Source organism: Lissotriton vulgaris, chromosome 2_1, assembly GCF_964263255.1.
Source record: "Lissotriton vulgaris chromosome 2_1, aLisVul1.2, whole genome shotgun sequence".
NCBI lineage: Eukaryota > Metazoa > Chordata > Amphibia > Caudata > Salamandridae > Lissotriton > Lissotriton vulgaris.
The window spans coordinates 1,803,836,848-1,803,851,328 of record NC_141687.1 but is presented as its reverse complement, the minus strand read 5'-3'; the positions used below and the strand labels follow the sequence as shown (position 1 = coordinate 1,803,851,328).

General features: G+C 49.3%; 1 protein-coding gene across 2 annotated transcripts in view; it reads left to right on the top strand.

Annotated features, from left to right (window-relative positions):
* The window catches only part of CARS1 (cysteinyl-tRNA synthetase 1), a 395,563-nt gene that overhangs the window by 217,168 nt on the left and 163,914 nt on the right, over positions 1-14,481 (top strand). The gene's annotated exons all lie outside the window — the stretch shown is intronic.

The following is a 14,481-nucleotide window of genomic DNA, read 5'->3' as shown; positions in this document are numbered from 1 at the left end:
CACGCCCTTGGTAGCTTGGCACGAGCAGACAGGCTTATCTCAGAGACAGTGTGTAAAGCATTTGTGACCACATACAGTAACCCAGTGACAACACTACAGATGGACTCCACACGGTTGTATATTAAAAATAAGTATTCTTCATTTAGATTTAACACAAGACCATAAACGAAAAAAATCCAGATTACTATACTTAAAAATTGTAGTTTTAGCTTACCTTAGTTCAGTTCAGTTCTTAAGATGCGACACTTTGCGTCAGTTTACCTTACGATGCGTTGCACTTCCACAACAAGCAATGTTGCATTGATGGAAATGCGACAAAGTTCCGGTGCAAAGAAATAAAGACGTGAAGATCTTCCAATTTGCGACACGTTTCTCTGATAATGCGAGAAGTCTCGGTTCAGTGCATCAACTGCAGCGACGACACCCTTGTTCAGCGATGCGACGGCAACAGCTTCAGCTGCGACACTCTTGTCCGACGTTTGCGAAAAGCTTCCGCACAATCCGACATCTACAGCAGCGACATCCAAGATGCAACAGCAGCAGCTCCGACGGCGGCGCGCTTCTCCGGGGATGCAAGACGCTTTCCTCGATGCAGTGCAATACGACAGCTACATCGGCGACACCCTCCCTTAGAGTTGTGACGGCGACACACTTCTTCCTCGTTGCGAGACACTTCTCTCGATGCGGTGCCATACGACAGTTACAGCGGCGACACCACCCCTTGGAGTTGCGACGGCAGCAGCAGCGACGGCGACAAGATTCCTCTGCGTTGCGAGACGCTTCTCTCGATGCGGGGCAATACGACAGCTACAGCGGTGACACCCTCCTTCGGAGTTGCGATGGCAGCAGCAGCGATGGCGACACGCTTACTTCCTGATTGAGTCGCACTTCCAGCTCCTTTTGACACTCATTCCCTCAGAAGGCCCAAAGACAACAGCAGGCACTTCCAAAGAACTCTGGGGAGCTGGGGGTTGAAGTCTGTTGTCCCTGAGACTTCAGCAGGAGGTAAGCTCTTTTCCAAGCCCTTGGCGATCCTTCACAAGTTGAAAGTAAAGCGCACAAAGTTCTTTCTCCTCTCTTTGGCAGTCAGGCAACCACTGCAGGCCAATCCCCAAAGCAGCACTTCAACTTAGGAATAGTCTCTCCTAAGTTTCTTCAGGTTCCTCTCCTTAGCAGAGGTTTCTTCTTGTAGTCCAAAAGTGATCTAATTTCTTGGGAACAGGGTCCCAATATTTATACCCCTAAATCCTTTGTCCTCTGAAGGCAGAGGGGCCTTTGCCCAGTCCAAACCAGTCCCAGAGCACTCTGTTTACAAGACTCCTTCTTTCCTTTCACAGTGCAGGGCAGAGACATCAGCCGCACCCGAGGAGGTGGGACCAGCATTGTGGAAGGCAGGCACAGCCCTATTCAGGTTCCAGGTGCAACTCCTCCCACCCATCTAGATGCATATCCCTCTATTCACCACTGGGCTGACTCATTCTGTCTCTTGGAATCCCCCAGCCCTGTCACTCAAACTCCAGACAAGGAATACACAACCTAGCAGAGTCAAGTCAAGTCAAGTCAGAGAATTTATATAGCGCACTACATACCCAGAGGGTCTCAAGGCGCTTAGGGGGGGAGGAGGATTACTTGTCAAATATCCACGTTTTAAGTTGCTTTCTGAATGCTAGGTGGTTCTGGGTAAGGCGAAGGTAAGTGGGGAGTGAGTTCCATGTTTTAGCAGCCAGGTATGAGAAGGATCTGCCTCCCATGGTGGTCTTGTTGATGCGAGGAACAGTGGCGAGGGCTTGGCTGGAAGAACGTAGTTGGCGGGAGGGGGTGTAGAAGGACAGTCGTGAGTTGAGGCATTCTGGTCCGATGTCGTAGAGTGATTTGTGTGCGTGGGTTAGCAGTCGGAAAGTGATTCTCTTATTGACGGGTAGCCAGTGGAGGTCATTCAGGTGACCAGAGATGTGTTCGTTGCGCGGGATGTCTAATATGATCCTGGCTGAGGCGTTTTGGATTCGTTGGAGTTTCTTCTTGAGTTTAGCGGCAGTACCTGCGTAGAGGGTGTTTCCGTAGTCCAGTCGGCTCGTGACCAGAGCATGGGTGACTGTTTTCCTGGTTTCGGTGGGGATCCAGCGGAATGTTTTTTTGAGCATGCGAAGAATGTTGAAGCAGGATGAGGAGACGGCGCTGACTTGTCTGTTCATTGAAAGTGAAGAATCCAGGATAACGCCTAGGTTCCGTGCGTGGTCTGTCGGGATGGGTGCTTTTCCAAGGGCTTCCGGCCACCAAGAGTCGTCCCATGCAGAGGGAGATGTACCTAGGATGAGGACTTCTGTTTTATCTGAGTTCAGTTTCAGACGGCTGTGTTTCATCCATTCAGCAACTTCTTTCATTCCTTCGTGTATGTTAGTTTTGGCGGTGCTGGGGTCCTTGGTGAGAGAAAGGATTAGTTGGGTGTCATCCGCGTAAGAGATGATGTTGAGGTTGTGTTGGCGGGCGATGGCCGAGAGGGGGCTCATGTATACGTTGAAAAGGGTGGGGCTGAGTGAGGATCCTTGTGGCACGCCGCAAATGACTTCAGTGGCCTCGGACTTGAATGGTGGAAGGCGGACTCTCTGGGTTCTTCCGGTGAGGAACGAGGTGATCCATTCAAGTGCTTTTCCTTGTATTCAGATGTTACTGAGGCGTTGTAAAAGGGTGCTGTGGCAGACTGTGTCGAATGCTGCAGAGAGGTCGAGGAGGATGAGGGCGACTGTGTCTCCATTGTCCAGTAGAGTTCGAATGTCGTCTGTTGCTGCGATGAGGGCGGTTTCAGTGCTGTGTTTTGCTCGGAAGCCAGATTGTGAGGAGTCGAGGGATTTGTTGTCTTCGAGGAAAGCGGCGAGCTGGTTGTTGACAGCTTTCTCGATTACTTTGGCCGGGAATGGAAGGAGCGAAATGGGGCGGTAATTTTTGAGTTCGGTGGGGTCCGCTGTGGGTTTTTTCAGAAGGGCGGTGAGTTCAGAGGCAGGCTTTGGATAGTTAGACAAGAAAATACATAATTTCTAAAAGTGGTATTTTCAAACACAGAATGTTAAAACCAACTTCAGTAAAAGATGCATGTTATTCTGAGTCCAGGCATACTAAACACGGATTTCTACTCTGTTCCCTGAGTCGGTTAGGATTATAGAATGTAATAATCTAACTGCCCATTCTGGCCTATTGAGAACAGGTAGCCTTGCAATAGTGAAAAACTAACACAGCTGTAATTCACTACTAGGACATGCCACATACATTGGGGTTTGTCCTACCTTATACTTATGATGCACCCTGCCCTTGGGCACACCATAGGGGTGTCTGATATGAAGAAAATGGAAGGTTTAGGGACTGGCAAGTGGGTGCACTTGCCCAGTCAGCATGACTGTACCAGACTGCACACAGGCTCTGCAATAGCAGACCTTAGACACATTTTACAAGGCTGCTTCTGTAGGTGGCACAACCAGTGCTGCAAGCCCACCAGCAGCATTTTGATTTACAAGCCCTGGGCACACTCAGTGCACTTTACTAGGGTCTGACAAGTAAACCAAACAAGACAATCATGGAACATCAATTCATACATCAATTTACAGTAGGCAGCAGCAGCGATGGCGACACGCTTACTTCCTCATTGAGTCGGCACTGGACAGTAGTGGCACAGTGCCCAAAGCATCTAACACCAGCAAAAACACATGAGGCAACAGCAAAAATGGAAGGGAGATCCACGCCAATGGTGCCAGGTCTAACATGAGCCCTTGTAGTTCAGTTCAATTAGTCTTTATTTCGAATAAAATTCATAAAAGACATCCAAATACATGTATAATAAAACATTTCCCAAGTTTGATAAAATTGTGCATTAAATTCCCCATCATTTAAGCAGTTAAAAGAGAAAATGGCTTAAGTATAGCAGTTTGGTAACATTTAAGACAAATAAAAAGACATTTTACAATTTACAGTTTACAGTTTCTTAGCACGGATGAGCCACAGCCAGCCCAAAAATTTTGCAATACAGATCACAAACTTTGTAGTGCGTAAGTCTCTTAATTTAAGAAGGGCTGTCTGGCTACTTCTGCAATTAAGTGTTTCGCAGACTGGCTTCAACCATTTGAGTCTGGGTAATATGTACACAGGACAAGCAAAGAATATATGGCCCAGACTTTCTACCTGATCGGGACAAAAGGGGCACTTGTTACTTTGGTTGTTTGCCCACTTTGCAGTAAAAGATTTGATAGGCAGAGTTCCCACTCGAAATTGGTGGTACAGTTTACGATCGAGTGTTTTGCCTATCAGGTCCCAATAAGGTTCAAGGGATGGGGATATCTTATGCATAAGAAACTGACCTGTTAAGTTGTTGTTAGAGGAAAGTGTAATTAAAGCAGATTTTTTATCGGCCCAGTACAGGTCTCTAAATTCCACTTTCGATGGGAAGATAGAGCTTTCAGGGTGCAACCATAGCTCTGGGAGGCCCATAGAATATAATATTCGTTTGACCTGTAGCCAAGGGATCTTCTGTGCACCCCATAAAGCCCTAACCTCACCTAGTTCTTGGGCAAACAAACTAAGCTCTTGGCTCGTCCAAAGGCGACGCCATAGGGCTATAAGGCGGTATCTAGCCATCTCATCCAGAGGCCTGCAACCCAAATCTAAAAGCAGTGGCGTTGTAGGAGAAGATTGGGGGAGCCCCACTAGATTCCTCAGAAACTTATTCTGCGCGCTGATAAGAGCCGGCAACCCTTTGTATCCCCAAATATCCGCACCATAAAGGGTAGCAGCATTCACCTTGGCCTCATATATTTTTAACACCGGTGCAATACGTTTTGTCAAGGTTTTTTTCTGCTCCTTTAACAAGCATCCTGTGAGGCGGACAAATTTAAGAGTTAGCACCTCTAGCTGGGGTTTCCAGGTTAGCTGATGGTCCAGGGTCACGCCCAAATAAGGCATGGCTTTAACCTGTTCTATTGGAACACCCTCTAATGTGAATGAGCTGGAAATGGGTTTATTTTTATTAAAAATCATAAATTTAGTCTTATCAGCATTGATCTGGAGGTCGTTTATGGCACAGAATTCAGAAAATCTATTCAAAGCGGCCTGTAGGCCACTTCGAGTCCTTGAAAGAAGCAGGGTGTCGTCTGCGAATATCAACATGGGATACTTTGACCCCCCCAGGATGGGTGCATCAGTATTGATGTCTTTAAAGAATGCAACCACCCGGTTGATAAACAGGAGAAACAGGGTGGGGGCCAGCACACAACCCTGCCGGACTCCTCGTTCGACAGGGAAGCTGGTGGTCACCTGACCCTGGTTACCCCATCTTACATGTGCAAAGTTGTCCTCATGAAGGCGCCTGACCAGATCTAGTAACTCAGAAGGGAGACCCATATCTCTCAGAGCATCCCAGAGTTTAGCTCTGGGAACAAGGTCAAATGCCGACCGAAGGTCGACAAAGGCAGCGTAGATGACACCACCGCCCAAGAGGACCACCTTCCAGTAGATCATAGTTAGGCGAAACACCTGATCAAGGGTGCTAGTACCTGATCTGAACCCTGCCTGCATGGGGGAGAGTATGTTGTTTAACTCCATCCATCCCTGGATTCTAGCAAGAGCCATTCGTGAGACCACTTTCTGTATGGTATCGATCAAGCTGATGGGACGATAGTTTTTGGGTGAAGATCGATCCCCTTTCTTAAAGACCGGAATGATCTCAGCCCCTTTCCAGGACTGCGGTATCCTTTCCCCAGCTGTGATAGAGTTTGCTAAAATAGTTATGTAAGGGACCCACAGAGCTAAGTTCAGTTTAAAAAGGTCAGCTGGAACGGCATCAATGCCCGGTGCTTTCCCAGACTGGATTGAACCTAGAGCGTGCTCCGTGTCCAATGTGCTAAAAGTAAGTTTATCCCCCTGTGTGGCTGTAATAGACTCTAGTAAGGGACTTTCTGTCAGCTGTAGAGCGTTTTGGTCAATAAATTGGGCAGAAAAGAATTTAACCCAATCTGCCGCAGAGACATGATTTTCAGGGGATAGTGTCTCAATACCCCTGCCCCGCCTAACTATCTCCCAGAACTTGGTTTGATTGGAATTCTCGCATGCATGGAGGAGGTCTAACCAATATGAGTCGTCCCAATCTTTTTTAGCTTCCCATATTGTGCGCTTATAAACCTGCCTTGCTACCCTAATATCGAGTGTGTTTCTAGATTTAACGGCAGTGATAAGGGTGCCATGGGCATCTCTACACTTTTTGTTGTACCAACCCTTCGGTTGGGTAGCCTTCTTTTTACGGCACGGCCTAGTGAGCAGTTCCTTAATGGACGCAAAACACGCCTCATGAAGGTCAACATTGTGAGAAATAGGTGTGTCAACGGGGGAGGGTGCTATCATTTTTTCTTTGGTGCGTAGGACCAGTTCTTCAATTTGGTTAACGAGCTCAGGGTCAGCTGCCACTCTGGACCATTTGACCCGCCTTCTGTTGTCGCATAAGGTGAGGTCAGATGTGAGACAGTCTGATTCCACCTGAGGGGGCCCTAACCCTGGAATCATAAGTGATAATGAGAGAGGATTATGATCACTCTCCGGCCTGGTATCAATAGTCATATCTGCTACAGAAGCCCAGGCTTCAATATTGATTAATATATAATCAATACGACTAGAGCAGGATCCATTATCGAAAGTTGGCTTTCCCTCCTTGTCAGAGACGCTACGACCATTGACTGCGCGAAGGCCCCATTCTAGACAGAACCCAAGCCAGTTGAGGGCAGCCTCTGTTCCCTTGACTCCCTTAGTGATTGATAGCGGGGGGATGTTCCAAGTGAGATCTTCTTCTAGGCAGACATCCTCTGCAAGGTTCAAGATCGGTTCAAATGAGCAGTTCAAGTCGCCAGCCACTATTGTGAGCTGGTCGCTTTTGTGCTCATTTAAAAGATCTTCCAGATCGTTAGTGATAGGTTGTTTCCGACCACCCTGGCAGCCTCTGGCATAGATGTTAATGATAATTAAATCCATGCAGTTCTCTTTGCAGAGTGATATGCAGAGGAGATCCGGGTTCGTCCCATCTAATTCTCTAACAGTGAATCCCAAGCTTTGCCTTAGCCATATGGTAAGGCCACCCGAGGCCCTGCCCTTCGTTCCCTGTACAGCTGGTTTGTAAAAGTTTAGATAACCATGTCTAAACAAAGGGGCAACTGACCAGGTTTCCTGAAAGAGGATTATGTCGTGGGATGAAATATAATCTGCCCAATCGCCGTCCTCAAGGCGGCCCCGGAGTCCCGCTATGTTCCATGAAGCAATTTTTTTATAACATTAGCAGGATAATTGGTTTTGCTGTTTACAGAGTTATTGGTGTTGCATGTTAATGGTATAGATGAGATCGCGACCTCAGTCAGGGGGGGGTTGGAGGCGTTAACAAGTGATATCTGTTGTGCAACTGGTGACTTCAGACAAGCTACACTATTTCCTTTAGTGGAGTGTGTGTTGGGGCCTACCAGCTTCTTCTTTTTTGGATTCGCCACCCCGAGTCAGTCAACCTCCTCAAGGCAACCAAACATGTTGGATGTCGGAACACCGTGCCACCAGGCATTCTGACTTGGTCCCCCAATTCCAAATCCCCTATTCCCAGACTTTTGTATTGTTGACCATGCCCCACCCATCCTCTGCTGGTTCCTAGGGGGATAGAAAAAAGTGAGGGGTCTGACTACAACAGTATGATCATCTTCGCTAGTGGCCCATGAGCAAAGGTGTTGTGCAGTGTGAGGATCGGCAAAAGTCACCACAATGCAGTCACCCATGATCGATTTATGACTCGGTCCAACCCATGGTACTCTGCGTACCATGAGTACATGACTTCGTTGGTGGCTAGGGAGATGTCTATTTATGTTAAGCCAGTGTATTACCTTGTTCTTGAGGGACCAATGGTCCTCTTTCACTGATGGGTCAAGGGTAGGTACACCGGCCAAAACTATAACATAAGGGGTGGCTTCCGGTGGTAAATCAATATATCCGCCTCGGAAGTTGGGTCTGTTTAGGTCAGGAACGAGAGATGGCTGGGTATTAAGGGAAGGTTGGTTGGCTTGCGAGTCGGCTGCGGGCATAGGTTTAGGACGTACGGTAGTCTTCTGGGAGTGTGAATCGACCCCAGCACAAGAAGCTGTGTGCTTAGGTTTGACTGGCGCTGGGATATCTTTAGCAGGGCCAGACCTAGCTTTTGGGATAGGGATGGTTTTAGTGCGGGGTTTAGGAATAGGTGTAGGTTTGGGCCCCGGGGCGGTAGCATAAGATGCTTCTGCTACTATCGTTTGTGGGGGTACCTCTCCCTGTGGAAGTCTTGCATCCATCTGCTTGAGGCTAAGGCTGGCCAGTGTAACAATAGTCCTGTCCATCTCAAGCAGATGATTTTCCATTCTGGATAGTTTGAGTTCCAGGGGGATGAGTAACTTCTTAAGGGTATCCCAAACCGTTTGAACGAATTCCTCGTCACCCCTCTTGTCCCTCCCGTCCTCACTCAGTCTACCCTCCATTGAACCAACATTGCTTGAGCCAGCCAGGCATTCAACCTGTTCGGCCTTTCCATTTCCCGCCAGAAATTGGTTAGTATCACTTACGTGCAAATCAATGTGGGAGCTAGCTGTGTGGGGTTTATCAAATACTGCCTCTGAAGCAGGGGCACCTAGTTGGCGGCGGCAATTGAAAAACTGGGCTCTCGCGACCTTTGCCTTTTTACGGGCAAAAGCAGACCTAGCCAAGTTTTTCTTTTGCTGCAATGCCATTTTTTTGGCGTTTTTGTTATCCTTCGTGACCGCCCTAGGCGACTTGCTTGTTGCTTGTGCACTAACACCGGCTACAAATTTGGGTAGCGCGATCTCCTCCTTGGAATTTGGTGGGAGATCCTTCACGTAGTCACCTGGAGACAGGGATGGGCAGTGATGTATATCTGCCGATGTGAGTAGGGGGCGGGGGCCTGCTGTGCGCTCTGGGGTGAGGGCTAAAGCAAAGTTACCTAGTGAAGATTTCTTCGAGGTGGCAATGGTTAAGGACAATTTTCGTGCAGCATCCAACTCCAGGGAGACCCTATGTTGCATTTTTGTAATTTCTGCATCTATGGCCAAATTAGTCTTTGTTAAAAAGTCGTCCAGAGTCCCATTGGATTTACTAGCCCCCCTAGCAGCTTTGCTGCGTGTTACACGGGTGCACATGATAGTCAATGGGAGAATAAACCACAAATAGCAGGATACCCGCTCGACAGCAAAGGGGATGACAAAAACGCAGCCAAGGGACGCGGCCCAGCCCAGACCTCTAAGACCTCGAACGGCCTCAAACGGCCCGCTCTTAGCCCGGTCTTCGCCCCGAGCTGCGTCCCGCGCTGCGGGAGATTGCGTCTATTATGTAGGAGGAGCGTTAGGCGGGGGGCGGGCCAGCAGGGAGAGCGGACCGTCAGCTGTTCCCCGGTCTCGCAGGGACTCCTGGTCACTAGAGTCCCTGCACGCTCGCAGCCCCGCCGAGCCTCTTACCCAAGCCGCCTTCGAATGCCTCCTTGGTGTCCGCTGTGCTCACAATGCCGATGCGGCACCCGCGAAGCGGGTGCGGCGAGGAGTGGAGCCGGTGGGTTGAGCACGCTTCTCACAGCACACGCCGTCAGTGTCAGTATCCCGGTGTCTCTGCCGCCTTGAAAGAGCTTCAGTCCCACAGGTGCAAGGTGGAGTACGCCTTTAACTAGTTCCAATGGGCGGGGGGCGGGCCAGCAGGGAGAGCGGACCGTCAGCTGTTCCCCGGTCTCGCAGGGACTCCTGGTCACTAGAGTCCCTGCACGCTCGCAGCCCCGCCGAGCCTCTTACCCAAGCCGCCTTCGATTGCCTCCTTGGTGTCCGCTGTGCTCACAATGCCGATGCGGCACCCGCGAAGCGGGTGCGGCGAGGAGTGGAGCCGGTGGGTTGAGCACACTTCTCACAGCACACGCCGTCAGTGTCAGTATCCCGGTGTCTCTGCCGCCTTGAAAGAGCTTCAGTCCCACAGGTGCAAGGTGGAGTACGCCTTTAACTAGTTCCAATGGGCGGGGGGCAGGCCAGCAGGGAGAGCGGACCGTCAGCTGTTCCCCGGTCTCGCAGGGACTCCTGGTCACTAGAGTCCCTGCACGCTCGCAGCCCCGCCGAGCCTCTTACCCAAGCCGCCTTCGAATGCCTCCTTGGTGTCCGCTGTGCTCACAATGCCGATGCGGCACCCGCGAAGCGGGTGCGGCGAGGAGTGGAGCCGGTGGGTTGAGCACGCTTCTCACAGCACACGCCGTCAGTGTCAGTATCCCGGTGTCTCTGCCGCCTTGAAAGAGCTTCAGTCCCACAGGTGCAAGGTGGAGTACGCCTTTAACTAGTTCCAATGGGCGGGGGGCGGGCCAGCAGGGAGAGCGGACCGTCAGCTGTTCCCCGGTCTCGCAGGGACTCCTGGTCACTAGAGTCCCTGCACGCTTGCAGCCCCGCCGAGCCTCTTACCCAAGCCGCCTTCGATTGCCTCCTTGGTGTCCGCTGTGCTCACAATGCCGATGCGGCACCCGCGAAGCGGGTGCGGCGAGGAGTGGAGCCGGTGGGTTGAGCACGCTTCTCACAGCACACGCCGTCAGTGTCAGTATCCCGGTGTCTCTGCCGCCTTGAAAGAGCTTCAGTCCCACAGGTGCAAGGTGGAGTACGCCTTTAACTAGTTCCAATGGGCGGGGGGCGGGCCAGCAGGGAGAGAGGACCGTCAGCTGTTCCCCGGTCTCGCAGGGACTCCTGGTCACTAGAGTCCCTGCACGCTCGCAGCCCCGCCGAGCCTCTTACCCAAGCCGCCTTCGATTGCCTCCTTGGTGTCCGCTGTGCTCACAATGCCGATGCGGCACCCGCGAAGTGGGTGCGGCGAGGAGTGGAGCCGGTGGGTTGAGCACGCTTCTCACAGCACACGCCGTCAGTGTCAGTATCCCGGTGTCTCTGCCGCCTTGAAAGAGCTTCAGTCCCACAGGTGCAAGGTGTAGTACGCCTTTAACTAGTTCCAATGGACGGGGGGTGGGCCAGCAGGGAGAGCGGACCGTCAGCTGTTCCCCGGTCTCGCAGGGACTCCTGGTCACTAGAGTCCCTGCACGCTCGCAGCCCCGCCGAGCCTCTTACCCAAGCCGCCTTCGATTGCCTCCTTGGTGTCCGCTGTGCTCACAATGCCGATGCGGCACCTGCGAAGCGGGTGCGGCGAGGAGTGGAGCGGGTGGGTTGAGCACGCTTCTCACAGCACACGCCGTCAGTGTCAGTATCCCGGTGTCTCTGCCGCCTTGAAAGAGCTTCAGTCCCACAGGTGCAAGGTGGAGTACGCCTTTAACTAGTTCCAATGGGCGGGGGGCGGGCCAGCAGGGAGAGCGGACCGTCAGCTGTTCCCCGGTCTCGCAGGGACTCCTGGTCACTAGAGTCCCTGCACGCTCGCAGCCCCGCCGAGCCTCTTACCCAAGCCGCCTTCGATTGCCTCCTTGGTGTCCGCTGTGCTCACAATGCCGATGCGGCACCCGCGAAGCGGGTGCGGCGAGGAGTGGAGCCGGTGGGTTGAGCACGCTTCTCACAGCACACGCCGTCAGTGTCAGTATCCCGGTGTCTCTGCCGCCTTGAAAGAGCTTCAGTCCCACAGGTGCAAGGTGGAGTACGCCTTTAACTAGTTCCAATGGGCGGGGGGCGGGCCAGCAGGGAGAGCGGACCGTCAGCTGTTCCCCGGTCTCGCAGGGACTCCTGGTCACTAGAGTCCCTGCACGCTCGCAGCCCCGCCGAGCCTCTTACCCAAGCCGCCTTCGATTGCCTCCTTGGTGTCCGCTGTGCTCACAATGCCGATGCGGCACCCGCGAAGCGGGTGCGGCGAGGAGTGGAGCCGGTGGGTTGAGCACGCTTCTCACAGCACACGCCGTCAGTGTCAGTATCCCGGTGTCTCTGCCGCCTTGAAAGAGCTTCAGTCCTTGTAAGATGGAGGACTCGGATAAAGTTTGGCTTACCAGCAGCCAGTTAAAGTCCTTTTTACTCATGAGACTTAAAATTTCAAAACCTTCACCTATTAATCTATTTTGCAACTTGTAACTTTTGAAGGAACCGTGTGAGTCACTACTCTGCCTCATTTTTTATATGTTATCTTGGCGACAAAAAGCAGACACTTCCTTTGAGGATACCATTTACTATACAACCATTCTATGTAATGCATACACTACAGTGGCCCTCACAGATACACAGTTCATGAAAGCTCCTTATTTTACAGATCCCTCTTTTTTAGAGCAGACTGTGAATGGTGTTATTGCAAACCCCTCTAGTACTATTATTCTCTCTATCAAAGGTGTCTTTAAACTGTGCGGAAAGACCTCCACAGCTCATTTGAGACAATCTGCATTACCCCCAGAGATCTCCCTATAATCCCAATTCCTCTCACATCTTGTAATCCTGTAACTTGTTCTGGTGCCACATTTTCCATATTATAAGACAGCTCAATGTGGAGGCATGGCATGGTGACTTGGTAGATCGAACAGTCTGCTAAAGAAAACCTTTTTAAACTGGACACTTAACATTAAGGGGAGATTTTCCAGGTATTACTACTAACTCCAAAGACAACCCAAAATGCAGATATTTGGATTTTCCTCTGTGTAGATAGAAGCATTATGCAAATGGAGGGAGGGGTTTTAAGTACCGTTGAGGGAGGGTTATGTTGGTCATTCATTTAAAGAAAACAACTTGTGGAACTGTGACATACAATCAAATGAGGTTGAGTGGCCTATTCAGCAACAAATGACATACTTCTTGGTTCAAATCTCAGGCAACGTGTTATACTGTATACCCCTTTCTTCCAAAATCAGGATTTGAGGCATCTGATACTGGTGCACTGTTCATCAACAAAAGGGCAGAGTTGACAGTTCCGTCGACTGTTAGGCAGAAGGTGCCTTATGCAGAGCCAAGACGGGGAGAACTAGTGAGGACAAGATGGATAGTATAATCCAGTTTCTACTATAAAAGCATCTTCACTAATTCATAATGCTTGATTAGTGAGGAATAGTTGTGTTCAGTTTAATAATTTGGGCATCTGCAGTGAGGGAAGACCAGGTAGCTTGGGGATGTCATCTGTTGGTCAAACCTCTGCAGAATATCCCAGCTCCAGATATTGCGATTGGAACACGGTAACTAACATACATGTCGTGGATTACCACAAATACTGGATGATGTCCCATAATTCTTAGTTTGCAACTTGTTTTAGTTGCCTTTTTTTCTTAATTGTTCTCTCATACGCAGTTCAGTAATGTTGCTCGTCCTGTAACTAAATTAAAGTATGCTGCACTTATGCATAGATTTCACAGTTCTTTTCTTCTTTCTTTAAAACAATTTAAAGAAAGAATAGAATGAAACATAACATTGACTGAAGACGTCCAGTAGCTCTAGGTTTCACAGGGAGGATTTTAGACAGGTTTTTCAGATATGTCTCTCCCACTTCTCTGTCACCTTATTATTGTTAAGGAAGTAGGAGTGGGAAGGATCCTCTGCCTGTTCCGCTATGCTGCTTGTTGTTCCCATATACTTCGTGCAGTGGCCTTATCTATCAGAAGTTGACCCTGTCTTTACCTTTGTACATATTTGCCAAAGGTTTGAATTTAGTTGCACTTTCCTACTACAACTAACTTCTGCCTGTTTGTATGGTCTCAACCTTTGTAATTTTTTTTATGCTGAGGTACCACTAACAAAGGCAATCATTTTATGATAAAACACATAGCAGAATATCCTCAAAAGTCCTCTGGTATCGAAATTCGTGCCCTGCAGAAGATTTATGGACAAAATCACATACCCTCACAAACCTGGTCTTGGCAATAAAGCTGAAGCCCACGAAAGAGACAGAAATTTTAAGAAAGAACATGAAATAAAAAGTTTGTATTCCCAAAGACACACAAACCTTTGCTTTAAGATCAACATCAGAGCAGTGTACTTAGAGGGGCAGAGTTGAAACTACATAACACGGGAGCAACTTTTTTGACCTTGTCCTTTATTTACGGTTTAAAGAAATAGAAGTATTGTGTGAAGATTAATAGACCATTTATGATGAAGAAAATATAATGACAAATAATGTCAATATATTTGTAGTAATAATAAAGAAAACCTGCGTGTTTGATTATTAGTGATTTCAGCATTGTAGGTCTTGAGGTTATGGTTTATGTTTGGGATGACATTAGGTTGCTAATGTGGTTAGGGTATGGGGTATGATATGAGTGAAGTTTATAGTTAGGGTTTTATTTAAGATCGTGTTTAAGATTGCTTACAGGGATAGAGCTCTGGTTATTCCTATGGTCAAACTCAATGCTGTTTCTGTTAGGGTATAGAATGAGTTAATAGTTAGGGCTCTTGTAAGGGATTGTATTTTTTTGGAGGGGTGGGGTTATATAGCGGGAACTCAGCCCGAAAGTATGGGAGCGCTTTACATGAGCGTTCTTTGGAATGATTCTTCATAATTGTTAAAGCAGTGTAAAATACA